Below are 15,841 nucleotides of genomic sequence, written 5' to 3'. Positions count from 1 at the left end.
CATTCAACTTTCCCCACAATGTGTTCTGCTTTTTTCAACTTCTTTTTCCTTCTCTTTAAAAACATCAGTAACTTACCATGAATCTAGTTAGAAAAAGTGTCTCTAGAATGTTCTTGTTTTTTGATCTTCTACACTTATTTAAATAGCCCCATGGAAACATCCATACAAAACAACAACAACAACAAAAAAACGAAACAGAAAGAGCCCCCCTATGCTGGCAGTGTACCTCTCGCCCCGCTCTGCTGCAAGACGATGTCTCTCTCGCCACTTCCTCGTTTTATCCTGTTTCCTAAAGCAAGAACAATCATCTGCAGAAACACCATGAATCCTGCTGGCAAAAGCCAACGATGAACAAAGCATTAAAAATACCCACCTAGAATCAGAAATTACTTAATGAGCCCTGTAAGAAGGACGAGAAGAGTGGTGGTGGATGTGAGTACAGGGCGAGAAAGAGACAGACAGACAGACATTTTACAAATCTCCAGGCTTCATTTCTGTTCACTTCCTATTTTCTAGTCACATCATGATTTCCCCTCGAATATATCACTGAGATTTTATGGTGCCTTCCTGTTCGCTTTCCTTCTCTTCCCTTCTGTTTGCTTCGTATTTGTTTTTATTGATTTGGGGGCTGAAAGCTTGGCTCATTTATCACATATTTGAAAGCCACCATCTTCTTGCTCTGTCGTCACCAGAACTGTAACATCACTCACAAACGCCACAAATACTCTCAGTGTCCCCTCTCCTCTTTCTCACCATCTGTGCTCTGCACTGCCTTAACTCTTATTCGGGCAAAGCACAAAAGGGTAGAGTGGATGGTCGCATGACCACAGCTGCTTTAATCTTCTTGTCACTTTTACTTAGAGTCCCAAGCCCCCATTTATTATTGGAATGCGGGTCATTTTTTTTAGTTCACTGGTCTCAAAGCTTGCAAAAGTGGACATTAAGCCATGTGACAGCTTCCCTTTCCTTCATTTGAGAAGTCTATCCCTGAAAAGATAAAAGTAATTACATTTTTATTGATCAAGCCGCCCCATAAAGGTACGTAAAAAGCTGCCAATAGAAGGGAGGATATTGAGAATTACTTCCCTCAAGTGAATAACTATAATAGTCTGACTTTTTGGAAATGTAGGTCTTAATTCGAGTCTGCTTGAACTGAGGAACTCCTGTAACTGGCTTTGTTTAAAGGAGTTCTCTTTCTTTTTAATTGCCATTTCTGATCAAGCAGGGCCCTAAATCTTGGCTTCTTGAAGTTGGAAGTGATCCAGAATATAGGTCCAGTCTTTCCCTGTTTAATTGAGTTGATAGAGAATGGGTGGGGGGGTGCACTTGGAAGGGGCAGACTAAGAGTTTGATGAATTGGTTCTATCGAACCAAAATGTCTCACTATAATTTTCAGTCTGAATTTTGCCCTAAGAAGAAAAATCAGATTGAATATAAGCAGATGATGCTCACAAGTCCTAAATTCTTGTGTCTAAGCTTAAATATCCCCCCTGGTCCTCCACCAGCCTCAGACTCCTTCTCCTAATCATTTTCTTCAGGTCGAATTGCAGTTTTTCAGTGTTCTTCTCAAAGTGTATTACCTAGAGTTAAACCCAGTGTGCAAGACGTGGTTTGAGCCATGCTGAGCAGTACAGGACTATCTGACGACTTTACCCGCACAGTGGAGCTTTGTAATTGTCACCTTGTTAGCTGTTAGGGAGTTGAACCACCACCACTACGACAAAACCCCAAGTGTTTCCCAGCGTGAAGAGGAGCCAGGCCAGGCCTCCCCACTTCTGCTGGGGGCTTTTCTGGAACCAAAACGTGAAGTTCAAGTTTAATCCTTCTGATTCTCCTCCTGTTTTTGTCCTCCCTGTTGGCAGATTCTACAGTTCATCACAGCTCGTCTGGCCATGGGCTTGCATTCTGCCCCTCTGGGTCTCTCTTTCAAGTCTCTTTTCATAAGCAAACTTAATGCAGTTTCGGTATTTATTCCATAATAAATGGAACGTGGGCTTTGGAGTCAGGCAGGGTTGGGTTTGAATCCTGCCTCCTTCATTTACCAGTTGTGTGATCACAAGTAAATTGGTTCTCTCTGAACTCAGTTTCCTGCCCTAAGGACTCCCTCCAGGCTGCCACTGAACTTTTCAATCAATATTCCTTGTGTAGCCACTCCAAACCCACCAGATTAAGTAGTTAGCATTCCATCTGTCTTTCTTCATTTTGTTCTCTAGGGTATCATGAAAAATGTAACCAAATGCCTTGCTGAAGGCAAACTGTGCTGTCCAGTAGCCCTTTCCACAAAAAAAGAAAAGGAAGAACAGAGTCCCTGCCTCCTTGAGGGATGTACTTGCGGAAACACAAAGTGGAAGCCATTCATCATCTCCCTCACTTTGCCTCTTCTGTGTTTTCTGTTCCCCACTCCTTGTCCTCTTTTCCAGTCTGTTGAGTTTCCTTTTGTTGTGTCTCTTAAATAGGCTGCTGTCACATTAGCTATCGGCCCCCTGTTCTCCCTCCACCCTGTGCTGCCTGCTTGATGGAGCAAAGACTCCTATGTGTTGAAGTCTTCTGACGCACATGCTTTCTGAGGGTCATTTCTCCATTCAGATTTCGTCAATGTCATGTTGTCACGCTACCTCCCAGATCCACTCAAGACTCTCTTGTTGTCATTTCAGGCCTCCAGCAATCTCTCCCCAACTCGTCTCTCTAAATTGGCTTCAGAATACCACCGACCCCATGCAAACGTGCTTTAGTAAATGGCTTCTCATCATCCTCTCAGCATGCCATCTGCATCCTTGCTTCTGTACTGGTCCTCCTTCTGCCACTTAACTCAGGCTGCTATGTACCGTTGAGCAGGTCGTCCACTGTATAAGGGCCCCTGGCTGGGGCTTCTGTGGCAACTGAAATCCATCTGGTATTCTCCTAATCAAGCTGCCAGTCCTGGTGTGTGGCTGTATCTGCTGAAAGTTCGGGGAACACTTTCAAATGTAAATAAAAGCACCTGGTCTAACTTCAACTGCTCCTTCAAGGCCTTACTCAGGGACCGGCCGGTCGGCCCCTGTGCTCTCGCTCTCTCTTACTCTTCTGGGGTCCTCAGTGCACCTACCCCTTGCTTGCTATGGCCACCACGCCAAGTGAGGTGGGAAAGCACACGGGCTTTGGAGTCAGACTACCAGAGTTCAAATCCTGGGGCTACCACTGGCTGTCTGGGTGACCCTGAGAGAGTTATTTAATTTCTCTGAGCCTCAGTTTCCTCATATTTAAAGCAGGAATGATAACAGTGCCTGCCTTATAGTGTTCTTGGGAAAAACGTGAACTACCCACCCAAACCACTTAGCGTGGAGCCCGGCACACAGTAGGTGTACTTAGTCGTTGTCAGCTGTTGCGGCTTTCCATATACTCCTCGATTACTGAGACATGTTGTGGCTCAAGGGACGTATGAATGAGAAAATGTACACCTCACTAAGTGGGGGTTCCAGATAAAACACAGAGCACTCAGTTCAATTTGAATTTCAGAGAAACAACAAATAGTTTCTAGCATAAATATATCCCCAATGTTTACCTTCTCCATGGGACTCTCAAAGAGGTAGACTGGCTCATTGTCAAGAAGGATGGCAAAGGATCATTTGATCTTTCTACCCTCTTGTCCCGACTCTCCCCGCAGCCCCTGCACCTCACACAATGCCTGTCCCATGAGATCTTTTACAAGAAAATTGGAGGGTGGGTTATCCTGTGGGGTGAGAACTGGGGTCTTGGCAGGGAGCCTTAGGATGTCCTTGTGAAGGTCACCGTTTGTGTGTAGAAGTCTGTATTTTCTCATTCATACATCCTGTGAGCCACAAAACGTCATACTTCCTACTTTCTCTATCTTTCTGGTGTTATTTGCTACTTTTCATATTGTGCCTTTACCATTATGCATTCTGGAATACTACGTGTTTCGAGAAGTGGGTTTTACATGCTGGAATTTCTGTTTTCGTAAGTGAATTATTTTGTAATCCGTATTTGTGGTAAAGCCAGAATCCTCTAAGCCTTCTTCCACAGTCTGATATTTCTCTTGTGATTATGCTGGCATTTCACATCGTTATTTTCAAATTCACTATCTGCTTTCTCGTATCTGTAAGTTGTCAAAATTTTCCATGCTTGGTATTTGCACCAAGGTAAAAAAAAAATTTCTGGGCATCAGCCCCAGTAACGATTAGTAGTCCCATCATGCAGTCACCAGGCTGACATTTACTTGCATCACTGTGTATCTGGTCCCGATGACAAATAATCCTTGAATGGGTGGCTGGTACCTCAGCCTTTCTTTATATGATTTGTGCCTTCCTAGAGCCTTGTCTCTTCCCAGAATAATCACAGAGGAAGTCACTAAACCACCGACAGTACCAGACGTGGTTCTGTGTTATCATGAACTTCTCTTTTTTATAGTCTTTTATTTCGAATCCTCCATTGCTGACTCCTTGCCCAGATTCTTTCTTCTCTCTCTTAACTCTGCGAGCCCAAGAAGGGCAATTTCTCCTTGGGCTCGTCTTCAGAGTCCCTGCTGCTTGACCTCACTGGGCTCTCTCTCTTCTTATTTCTCAGGAGTCTCTCCTAGACTTCAAGCATTCACTCAACAAGCATTTTCTGGGCCCCACTTTGTGCCGGGGATTGTGCTCAGCACAGAGATGCAGAGGTGACTAGGGAGCTCCTGATGGCCCTTAGGTGGCTTCCAGTCTTGCAGGGCACACAGACCAATTGACCAAACAAATGAGAGCAAGTGTGATAATGGTGTCAAAGTGGTTGAGGAGCCCAAAGGAGTCCAGCCCGGGATGGGTACAGGCACAGGAGGGACCAGGGCATGCTTCCCAAATGAGGTGACGATTGAACTGAGCCTTGTGGACAGGCAGAGGACACATACATGACAGACAGAGTCGTACGTGCAAATAGGAGCTGGGGAGCCCAGCTGGTTCATTGTGGCCATTGCAGACTGGCCAGATGGGGTTGGTATTTCCGTGTGCAGTGGGTAGGACATGGAGGGCCTGCCAGAGCATTCCAAGAATGTTGGGCTTTATCCCAAGGGCTATAGCGATTCACTAAACATTTTGACAACATTTGCTTTAGGAAGTGTTTATTCTGGTGGCAGAATGAAGGCTTAGCGGGCATGGTCAACTGGAGATGGAGAAACTCTTTGCAGGAGTCTTGGTCAGAAATGATAAGGGCCTGAAATATGACAGTGAGAGGCCATGCTCTTTCTCTTGGAGCTGGGCCTTTGCACATGCCATAGTAAGTGTTTTACATGTATTATCTCACTCAGCAATTGCAAGAAACTAAGGAGTAAGAACTACTATTATATCCATCTGACAAATAAGGAAACAGGTTCAAAAAGGTTAAATAATTGCCCAGGTTCACATGTATCAAAATCTCTAACATTGTTCTTTGTCTTAACTCAAGAGAATCACTAACTTTCTGACCAATTAGGAGTGGCTAAAAGGCAGAGAAGAGCCTAGAACAGCACTGCTCTATAGAAATGTAATGCAAGCCACGTATGTAATTTAAAATATTCTAGCACATTAAAAAGTAAAAGGAAATTATTTTCAATAATTTGTCTTATTTAACCCAATATATCCAAAATATTCTCATTTCAACATGAAATGGTATAAAATAGTAAAGTTATTCTGTGGTTTTTTTCTAACCTAAGTCTGGTGTGTATTTTATACTCACAGTGCACCTTCATTTGGACCAGCCATATTTGAAGTACTTTGTAGCACATATGGCTAGTGGCTGCCAGTATTGGTCAGCATGGGTTTAGAAAGACTTTCATTTTCTGCCATGAGCAATATGGCAGATGGCGATAACATTTTCGGAGGTATGAGAATATAGGAAGAAAAGATCATTTGGAAGGAGTTTAAAATGTGAAACCTCTAGGTAGAGATTCATAGTCAGGGGTTGAAGCTGTAGGTGTGGATCTCAGCAAAAAGGACTGAGTGAACCCATAAAGTTGGGAGCTATTCTCATCTAGATGGTTGTTAAAACCCCAGGTAAGAAGAAATCACATGGGGAGATTATGTAGAAGGGCTGAGCCTTTGGAAACAGCAGGAAGGCATGGATGCCTTGTGCAGGTGAAGGAGGTCACTGGTAGCAGCAGGTGGGGTATCTCCCCTCGATCGGGAGGGGAGGAGGACAAGGTGAGTGTGGATGCGGAGGGTAAGTCTGTAGGTAAAGGGTGTGGGCAGGGGCAGGCAGTAGCCCTCTAACCCGATGTTGGTCGGGTTCTCCTGGCTCATTTTACTTCTTTCTTCTCTTCTATAGAGAAATGAACCCTAGCTTTTATATCTGACTGCTCACAAAATCTGTAAGTGAAAAGGGGAGGAAGAGGTAAACAAAATATAAATACTTATCCAGCCGGGGACCAAAACCAAGATGAGCATTCATTTCTCCTAATTGCCTCCCCATTCTCTTTCCTCTCTCTCTCATTAAACTTTTTATTTTGAAATAATTATAGACTCACAGGAAACTGCAAAAATAGTACAGAGAGTTCCCCTGTATTCTTCATCCTGCTTCCTCCAACAGTGATAAAGATATCACCATAGTATAGTATCAGAGCCAGGAAACTGACATTGGTACAGTACTATTAACTGGACTTCTATCTTCTCTTTCACCACTTCCTCCGAAGAAGTACTCTGAATACAGAGTCAACATGATGTAAGATGTAATGTCCCAACTGGGTCAGGAGTTTTGTGTGTGTGCGAGAGGTTTTCATCCCTGTAACTAAATGACATGCAGCAGACACTGCACCAAGTGCCACCTAAGCGCTCAGGTCAAAAACACTTTCTCACAGCCATTTGTCATTTGCACCAACATTATGCAGTTAGACCAGGCTCTTTTCTGTCTGTTTGGCAATTGTATCATTACGGAGAACAGCAAAGAAAAATAGACTGCTGTGCTGTTCCCATCAGCATTTATAACAAGGAATGTGTGGCTCAGAAGAAAGGAACAACATGCCTAAGGTTGCACTGCTATATGACCTGGGTCTCATTGACTGCAGAACTCAAGCTCAAGTTTACGACATCGCACTATCTCTTGGCAGATGGCAATATCATGGCCTTGTCTACAAAGCAGAAAACCAATGGATTAGAAGGGAGTCAGCATTCAGATAAGTGACTCATCCAACTTTCAAGCAGGGAGGATTTCAGATGAACCCACAGAACCCAATGCAATAGGATCTTCAATAAATGCTAAGAGGTTAATCGAACCAGCTCACAAAACCAACAGATCCGAAGGAGATAGGCACCTTCCTCAAAAGCAGACTCAAAGACAGAGCCAAGAATCTCTTTGCTTCAAACCAATGAGAGAAAATGAAGCCAACTTGAACGGAACAGTGGCTGTCCATCAACCAAGTTTCTGCCAGTGAGAATAACCCATTTATTCACAGAGTGAGAGAGTTCCTCTGTATTTTCACTGTAAGTGGTAATTTGTTAACGGGTAAATATGGAATGACTGTAGTTCTCCCTTGGAGATAAATGAGCTCACGTTCTCAAAAAATAATACATCTGGCAAGAAGCAGAAGTCAGAAAAAAAGAAATATTTCATCCATTAAGATCTGGAAAGCAAAAGGAAATAGATATTTCTGGTAGCTGACTGAAGAGTTTGGCCTTGACAATTCCTGAGCAGTGGAAAAAGGAAAAATTTAGCAGGAATAGTTTGAATAAGGGTGGTCAGATGCCTAAAGGCTGAGTGATCTCTATAAAATGGCATTTCTCCTACATGGGTTCCTTATTTATTTTGTGCATCTACACTTTCCCTTTTATCACCAAATATGATATGTATACTACAAGTAATAAAAGAGTTGCTGTCAAATTCAAGAAGACAGGCTGAGAGCAATTTGCAGTTGTGAAGACAAACTGAAGGGGACAGGACAGAGGGAAGAGGGGTCCTTACTCCGCTGGAGCCATTGGAAAGGGTTTTCAGCCTTCAAGTGCCAAGACAGCAGCAAACACTTGACGAAGGGTGAGGAAATCGCTGAAATCAATTCAGTCCTGTAAATGCTGTTATCAAACAGTCAAGGGTGAGGGGGGAATGTCCCAGGTTTGACTGCTCTGCACTGACCAGAGTTGAAATCCAGCCGAGAGATCAGTTTTGCAATTGACCTGCCCCTTAATGATGCAGTTTGGCCATTGGTACCAGACCCCAGCCATTGGTCTACAGGTGAACAGAGGCAGCCCGTGTTTTGAAATCTATGCAGATGCTTACATAGACCCTGCTCTCCAGTCAGACAACAAGACCACCACCAGATGTGACTTCAATGTGCTTCCCCTTTTAGCTATTTAAATGTGAGACATTCCTCCTGCATCTAGTCCACTTCCGGGGACTATTTTTATCAGGGTCTTTTCCACCCCAGCTCCAAGACACATCACAGATATCCCCACAAAAGTTCCAAGAGTCAGCAATGAAATAAACCCAATGCCAACGGACTCGCACACCCAGGCAGGCAGAGAAGGTCACGGCAACTGTCCCCGAGATCACTCGGAGCTGCAGATAAGCTGGGTGGGGGTAGCACAGCTGGCTGATAGGGCAGAACTAAAATGTGATCAACGGCATCTGGTTTCCTCTCCCTCTGCAGTGTTCACAGAAGTGATCGTGAAAAAAGGGAAGAAGTGAGGAGGAAAAATAAGGAGAGACAGGGCCCCTTCTGGGAAAAGAAATCTAGTCCTGAATTCTCAATTGCCCATTCAACCCCAGAAGCCGGTGACCGCTTCCACTGAGCACCAGGTGACAGACAGGCTGAGTTTCCTCCAGGCTGGAGCTGGTCAAGGGTGGCAGCTTCTGCCTCAGTCTTTCTGCTCTCTCCCTTCCCCATTCCAATCACGATAAACACATTTATACTCACTTGATTATGTCAGCCAGACAATGCTCCCCTAATTGGCAGTGATCAGGGTTCCAGAACCTGCTGTCTCTCTATCAGGCAAAGCGATAAGGAGCCGCTAATGCAGTCCCCGTTAACAATTTCCAGTGGAATAAAAAACAATCCCCTGACTCGTGCATGGCAATGAATTTTCCTAACAGCTCCTAAAGCCAACCCTTGAGGAACTCAGGCTTACACGAATCTGCCCAGCATAGCATGCTTTTATAAATCTTCCCTACCCCCAGCTCAAGTGCATTTAAAAAAAAAAAAAAAACCATAGCTACTTCCTTCTGCTCGAGGTTCTTTTGTTCTTTAGCGTTTTTTTCTTTTTTCTTTTTTTTCTTTTATAGGGCTTATGGAGCTAACTGTCATTTTTGGTTCTCAGTTCTTTGCAAATTTCAGGGACATCTGGCACACAGTTGACTGCTTTTGCTAGCTCTGGTGTTTGTAGATGTACACAGTCTCTGCCACGTGTGCATGTGAACACGCCCTATGTGTAACTTATGCGTGTATAATTTGGAGCTTGAGTGCATTGGTATCTTTTGATATGTAAGTGTGAATACCACAATACTGATCATAAGTAGTTGCTCAATAAATATTTACTAACTGATTGAATGCACCAAGAAGGCAAATGCCATTCATTCATTCATCCGACATTTGAATGCCTCATATGAGCCAGGCACTGGGCTAGATGCTGGGTGTTCAGTGATGCGTACTCATGGTCCCTGCCCTCAGGGAGCTCACAGCTGAAGGGCGGGAGACAGGCACATAACAGGCAATTATAAGACATCTAGGAAACATGGGGATAGAGCCCTGGGTGGGGTAGCACAGAGCTGCAGGGAGGGAGACCTTATCCACCGAGGGGAGGAGCTGAGGCCATGGGGGTCTCCTAAAGATGGTGAGGCCTAAGCTGGGATGGTAAAGGGTTCTGGACAGAGAGACCAGCAAGATCGATGGCAGGACCCAAGAAACAACAGGTGTGGGTGGAGGACTAGAAGCTGGAGGGTGTTGAGAGAGGGCATCGAGGCAGGGAGCTGCAAGAATGAAGAGGGGGCTCAGGCAGGGACTGGATCTAGGTGGGGGTTCTGGGAGGAGTCGAGGAAAGGAGTTCCAACTCTCTCAGTTAGGGCCCCGATTCTTCTGGATTTTGCCAGAATGTGCTCACACCCATCTCAAAGAAGAATTTAGACCAGCTTCGAGGCTTTGCTGGAGTGCAGAAGGGTGAGCTGGTCATGCCCTGACCCTGACATTGACAGACGAGCTGCGTGAAACTGAGCAAGGGCCAGCCTCTGGATGGGTAAACTGAGGCGTGGGCTTTGCGGGCTCTGAGATTCCTACCAGGTTTTATATTCTGAGGTGCCTAGACTCTGTGAGGTTTGCAGACAGACCACACCTGGGCCTGTCACGTACAAACCGTGGGGATTTTAAAGGAACGAGGCTACTTCCGAGCAGCATGCAGCGTCATAGCATCACTGTCCTACAGTACGGAGACAGCTAGGCACACTGAATGCAGTTTCATAGAAGCCCCTCAGAGGCATTCACAGGAATGTACTGCCTGATGGAGATGTCCTACTGGGTCCCCAGCCGGGGTCATGGCCTCATTATCTCAGTTCTGAAGACCTCCGATTAAATTCATAGCATGAATCTCTGTTTGATTTAGTTTCTGTAAAGCATTGCTTGGCTCACATCCTTTCTGCTCAAAACCTCTCAACGATTCCACTTTACTTATAGAATCAAGCCCCAAATTCTTAGAGTGGCATTCAAATCCCTAACTTACCTGCTGCAGCCTCCACCTCAGCCAGGTGGGACCCCTAGCAGTGGCGTCCACGACTGTCCCCACCACTCTGCCCCGTCTCACTCCAGCCCCCACCACAGGTCCACCTCAGATTTGAGTCCATCTCCTCTGGGAACACAGTCTTTCTCTGACCCTGTCCTTTCCATTACCCTGTCCTTTTCAGAATCCTGTATAGCGCTTACTGGCCATGTCGTTCACTAGCATCTATTAATTTTACTTTGTGGTTTCTGTCTTGAAGCCCCAGCTAATTTGTAAGCCCCAAGTCTCATTCCTCTTTGTAGCATATGGACCAAGTGTGGGATCCAGCTCACGGAAAATGCTTGCCGAAGATGGGTTTCCTACACTGTAGCCTCTATGAGACGACTGAGTAAAATCCACGGGAAGTATGATTACTATCATTGTTATCATAGTGCTGTGGGTTGAAGTTTTTTCCCTCGTCTTGGAAAAAAAAGGACCCTCTGAGAGACTGGTTTGGTGTACCCCTTTTGGAGTAATGAGACTGTGGACTATTTCTCCTACGATTCATAAACAGTATTTTACATGCGTTACTTAGGAGCTTAAAGTTCATCCAGGAATGAGCTATTTCACAGATAGAAAGGAGCATATGTGCAATCCTCCAGGAGGAATAATCACTCTGCTAAATTTAAAGGGGAAAATGATTAAACACTCCAGCCTGAAAGTAGAAATGGTTTAACATCACCTGATCAGAGAGGAGCATGAGAGACTTAATTTCTGGCCCCGAGATTTCTGGTTTTATTGTCCATGTTCCGCTGAACAACACACAGGGTTTTTCGCAAAAGGGAAACTGGCATTAAGTCACTAAGGAAGATCCCCATTTCCTTACTGAACCAACAGCATTTAAGGAAGCTGAGCTCTGCCCATATGTCCTGCTGTGCAGAATTTGTAACTGGGCAGTTAAAGCCGCCATCTAGGCTGGCAGCTGTGATTTTCCCAGAAGTAGAGCTTCAAGAGGAAAAATAGCTTTTAAACATCAGTTCCATCTTTGCAAATTGGATCTGTTCATGAAAAATTGTTCTACATCCAGATTTTTTCCTTTTCTTTCCTCATTAGTAAAGGATGTGATTATTTCTTTCTCACCTGAGTGGAAATTCATTCATTGACTCAACAAACATTTACTGAGCACCTACCATGAGGCAGACACTGTTTTAGGTGCTGGGGCTACAGATGTGAACACAAGAGGCAAAGTCCTTGGCCTCGTGGAGCTTGTCTTCCAGCAGGGGAGACAGATAATTAAATAAGTAAACAAATAAATAGGTACCTATCATGTCAGGCACAGATAACTGAAAAAATGCTAACATCTTATTGTATCTGGAAAAATTAATTTCCAGAAAATGAAAAATTAAGACTCTTCCATGAATACTATCTTAGCTCATGCAAGTCACATATATTAAGGGGTATTTTTAAAAAGGTTAACTATCAGGGAATATATTCACTGCTCTTTGCACACGACATTGACATTCCCTACTGACCTTCAACAAGACTTCAAGAAGCATTTCTAGGAGAAGGATTTGTGCCAACTTGTATTCGCTCCATTAGGTACTATGGAGCCATATGGTACTATATGGCCCTGTGGCCCTCACAGTGGTCCACACTGGAAACCTGGAATTCCTTCTGGACTCCTCCCTCTCTTTTCTTCGTATTTCCCAAATCTGGCACCCCTCCCTACTGGGTCTCTAAACCCTACCCTTTAAATATGCCTAAAATTGACTCCCTCTTTCCTTCACCCTCTCCTCAGTGCAGGCTTTATAATCTGTCCACTACTCAGCCACCTGTTTTTCCTCTCTGACTCTAGGCTCAGATGCCTCCAGTCTCCCCTTTTCATGGCTCCTAGGATGACTCGTGTAAATCACCCCTCTCTCCCCGGCTCCCCAGGCCTGCAGGACGGAGCTCAGGATTCTTGGGCTGATTGCTGCAGGCCTGGCCCCAGCCGACCTGGGCAGCTTCGTGTCTCAGCATTCTTCCTAGATCCTGGCCCCTGTCACACCAGCACCATGGAAACTAACGGTTTCTTCTTCCTTGAATACTCTCCTCTTTTCCTGTCAATCCTTGCCATCCTTTAATATAGCTCCAAAGTCTCCTCCTCCGCGCAGCCCTCTTAGACCCACCAAGGTGCTGAATTCTCCCTCCCTTCTCCCCAAGGTTATCCTGGCACCGGCTCACTTCAAGGACAGCATCTCATGCAAGACTTTTGCCATACTTCTTTTACTTCTGTGTCTTCCCTCCCAAGCTGTAAGCTCCTCCAAGCAGGAAGTGTCTTATTTGTAATCTTAGAGCAGAGCACAGCGTCTGGTACATAGTAGGCCCTCAATAAATATTTGATGAATGAATGAATGAACTATGGTCTCATCTGACTTGGCTTGTGCTGAACTATGCATTTGAGAGTTAGGTGACTGGCAGTATAACAGAATGAAGCCAACTGACACATGTGGTAAAGGACTTAACTTTGATCTTATGAACAATGGTTTTAAACATTTGAGCTAATGGACTGCAGATGATAAGGGATTTCAAAACTAAATTTTCCTAGACAATATTTCTGTGTGTACTAAATCTGGAGATGGTTGAGAAGTTCAAATAAATGATTAAGGCATGTAAAACAGAACGATTAAGTAATCTGGATCATTTACTGCAGAAAAGAAGCTTGAAGAGACAATAATGGTTTTTAATGAAAAGAAAGATTACTCCAAGGATGGCTAAACATCTTCCTTCTGCAGGTACACAAAAGAAGAAGAAGTAAGATTAAAGTGCTACAAAGATTCAAGTCAAAAACAAAACAGAACTTAATAGCTTCCTGTTGGGACATGTGAGCCCACTTCAAGTTACTGTTACAAATAACTCACATGTGTTGAGGGCTTACTCTGAACCAGGCCTTGTTCTAAGTGTTTTACCACGTATTATTTCACTTGGTCTTCATAGCAAACCCATGTGGGTTCCTTTTAGTTAAGTTATTCCCATTTTACAGATGAGGAGATGGAGGCATGGGACGGAGAGAAATTTACCTGGGCTGCAAGCCGGGAGATGGGAGAGCTGAAATTCCAGTCCGGGCTGTCTGGCTCCTGAGACTTAGCCCTCACCTACTCTGCTTACTGCCTTAGTAGGGCTGATATGGACACCAGCCCTGCACCTGAGAATGGAGGCCTAAATTTAAGCTCACAAATGCTCCATAAGCTCATTTGACCAGTTTAAATTTAAACAAGAGGGGGAGGGTATAGCTCAGTGGTAGAGTGCATGCCCAGCATGCACAAGGTCCTGCGTTGAATCCCCAGTACCTCCATTAAAAAAAAAAAAATAAGCCTAATTACCTCCTTCCCCCAAATAAACAAACAAACAAATAAAAATAAATAATAATTTAAAAAATAAATTTAAACAATAAAATCCTTGAAAACATTAACTGTCCGTCATTGCAAGGACAACTAACTGTCTTGTGGGCATAATTACACTATTGTGTGTGTGTGTCTATGGAAGTTAGAGTACCCATTTTTCTTTATTCTGGTGAGTTGGCCTACCAGCTCTTGTACTTCTAATGAGACGGTAAGCTGTCTTGTTTTGTTTCCAGCAGTCAGCACCCATAGTTTAAGCATACACACGTGTGCATATATTTACAAGACCTGACATAAGTCGAGTCACATTTAGGTACGATGATTTTACTTTCAGAGTGATGGAATTTATTCTTGGGGCTAAAAAGCCCCCACCTTCCTCCCTGTTTTATTTTTCCAAGGCGACCTTGTTTAGCCTGCCTCGGGGACGTAAGCGGTGGGGTCACCGTCAGCACAGAACAGGGGCAGCTTGCTGAGCAACTGTCTGTGCAGAAGGGAGTCAACACTCATCGGATCTGCGAAGGAGCGTGATTGAGCCCCGAGCTGCATGCGGGCTGCAGGAGCCTGGAGGCTGGTTCAGAGAACTGGGGTGGCCCGCAGGAGCCCTGTGAAAAGGGTGTGAATGAGTCACTAGACTTTTCAAATTGACTGAGATGGCTTCGGTTGATTTTCTTCGAATTTAGATGTGTTATCAGGGTTCATACCTTGGGCATAACGGGAAGATGAGTGAACATTATCTTGCTAGAGCCCCACCTTCGATCTTCGGCAGGGCTGTGATAAGATTTGGGGCAAGATGTGACTCGGCAGGAGTGCTCTGGCCAGCGCGCGTGGCATGTGCCCGACTCGCACTTCGGGGCCTCATGGGGCACTTCTCAGTGTTCTGAGCTGGGAGGAAACCCAGTGCGACAGGTGCGAGTGTTTTCTGTCATCTGCACCCGTCGGCCTGGGTGGATATTTACCATTTTAGGGCATCAGGAGGCACTGCTGACTTGTCCCACTTTGACTTCATGGTCTGGGAAAAGCATTTGCTTTCTAACATCGGGGCCACCATAGTAACCAGAGAAACGGCGGCTGTCCTGACCAAGCGTTTGAGTTCTGGAAGTTCACCTAACCTGTCTGGCTTCAGTTTCCTCATCTTCAAAATGGATCTAACCATGGATCTAACCCTTGGGGAGGGCTAAATAGACTAATACATGTCAAGGGCTCAGAGAAGTTCCTGGTATTTCGTTAGCACTAAATTAATTAAGTTAATATTAATTAAAATTTATATTAATGCACACGTTTTGTCCATACAACTTCATATTTGGCAGAGGACTGACTCCATCACTTGCACAAAATAGGTGCTTCGTAAATATTTGTTAAATGTTGAAGGAAATAGAAGAATGGATTCAGGGCATACATGGGTGATACCCTGTTCTGACTGCTCAGTGCCCTGTAATTCAGGGACAGGCCAGCAAAACTGGATGTTAAGATTTAATATCTCCCATAGAGAAACACCTATATGCAAAAGCGAAGTGTTCTGCGATCACACATCCCTGCAGACAAGAAGGGAGAGAGGACAGCTGTGCGTGAAGCTCACAGAGGCAGTGGCTGGAAGAACTGAGCTGGGACTATCACGCTTGAAGAACAGGTCCCCTGACTAAACCAAATCAACCGAAATCTCTAATTTAACTTAACAAATGTTAGAACTACAAAATATATGTTATTTCTGAGTCTACAAAAATAAGTGAATATGAAAAACAGAAGTCAAATCCCTGACCGATGTTTACATTCTGCTGACTTTCTAACAATGACAGCTTCAACTTGAATCGCTTAATTTAAAAACAGAAAATGAACACTATCATGTTTCAG

At 44.5% G+C, this 15,841-nt stretch overlaps 1 protein-coding gene across 2 annotated transcripts in view; it reads right to left on the bottom strand.

Moving 5' to 3' along the window:
- GRAP2 (GRB2 related adaptor protein 2) overlaps positions 1-15,841 on the bottom strand; it is a 60,444-nt gene that overhangs the window by 28,733 nt on the left and 15,870 nt on the right. The window contains exon 1 of one of the 2 annotated variants that reach the window (XM_045520640.2): positions 8,846-9,512. The exons of the other annotated variant lie outside the window; for it this stretch is intronic. The gene's annotated coding sequence lies outside the window, so the exon portion shown is untranslated. Of the gene's footprint in view, positions 1-8,845; positions 9,513-15,841 lie in introns of those variants that run through there. 2 annotated transcript variants of the gene reach the window in all.

The sequence above is a fragment of the Camelus bactrianus genome, chromosome 12 (assembly GCF_048773025.1).
Source record: "Camelus bactrianus isolate YW-2024 breed Bactrian camel chromosome 12, ASM4877302v1, whole genome shotgun sequence".
Classification (NCBI taxonomy): Eukaryota; Metazoa; Chordata; class Mammalia; order Artiodactyla; family Camelidae; genus Camelus; species Camelus bactrianus.
The sequence above is the reverse complement of the archived record's forward strand: the minus strand, read 5'-3'. Positions and strand labels throughout refer to the sequence as shown.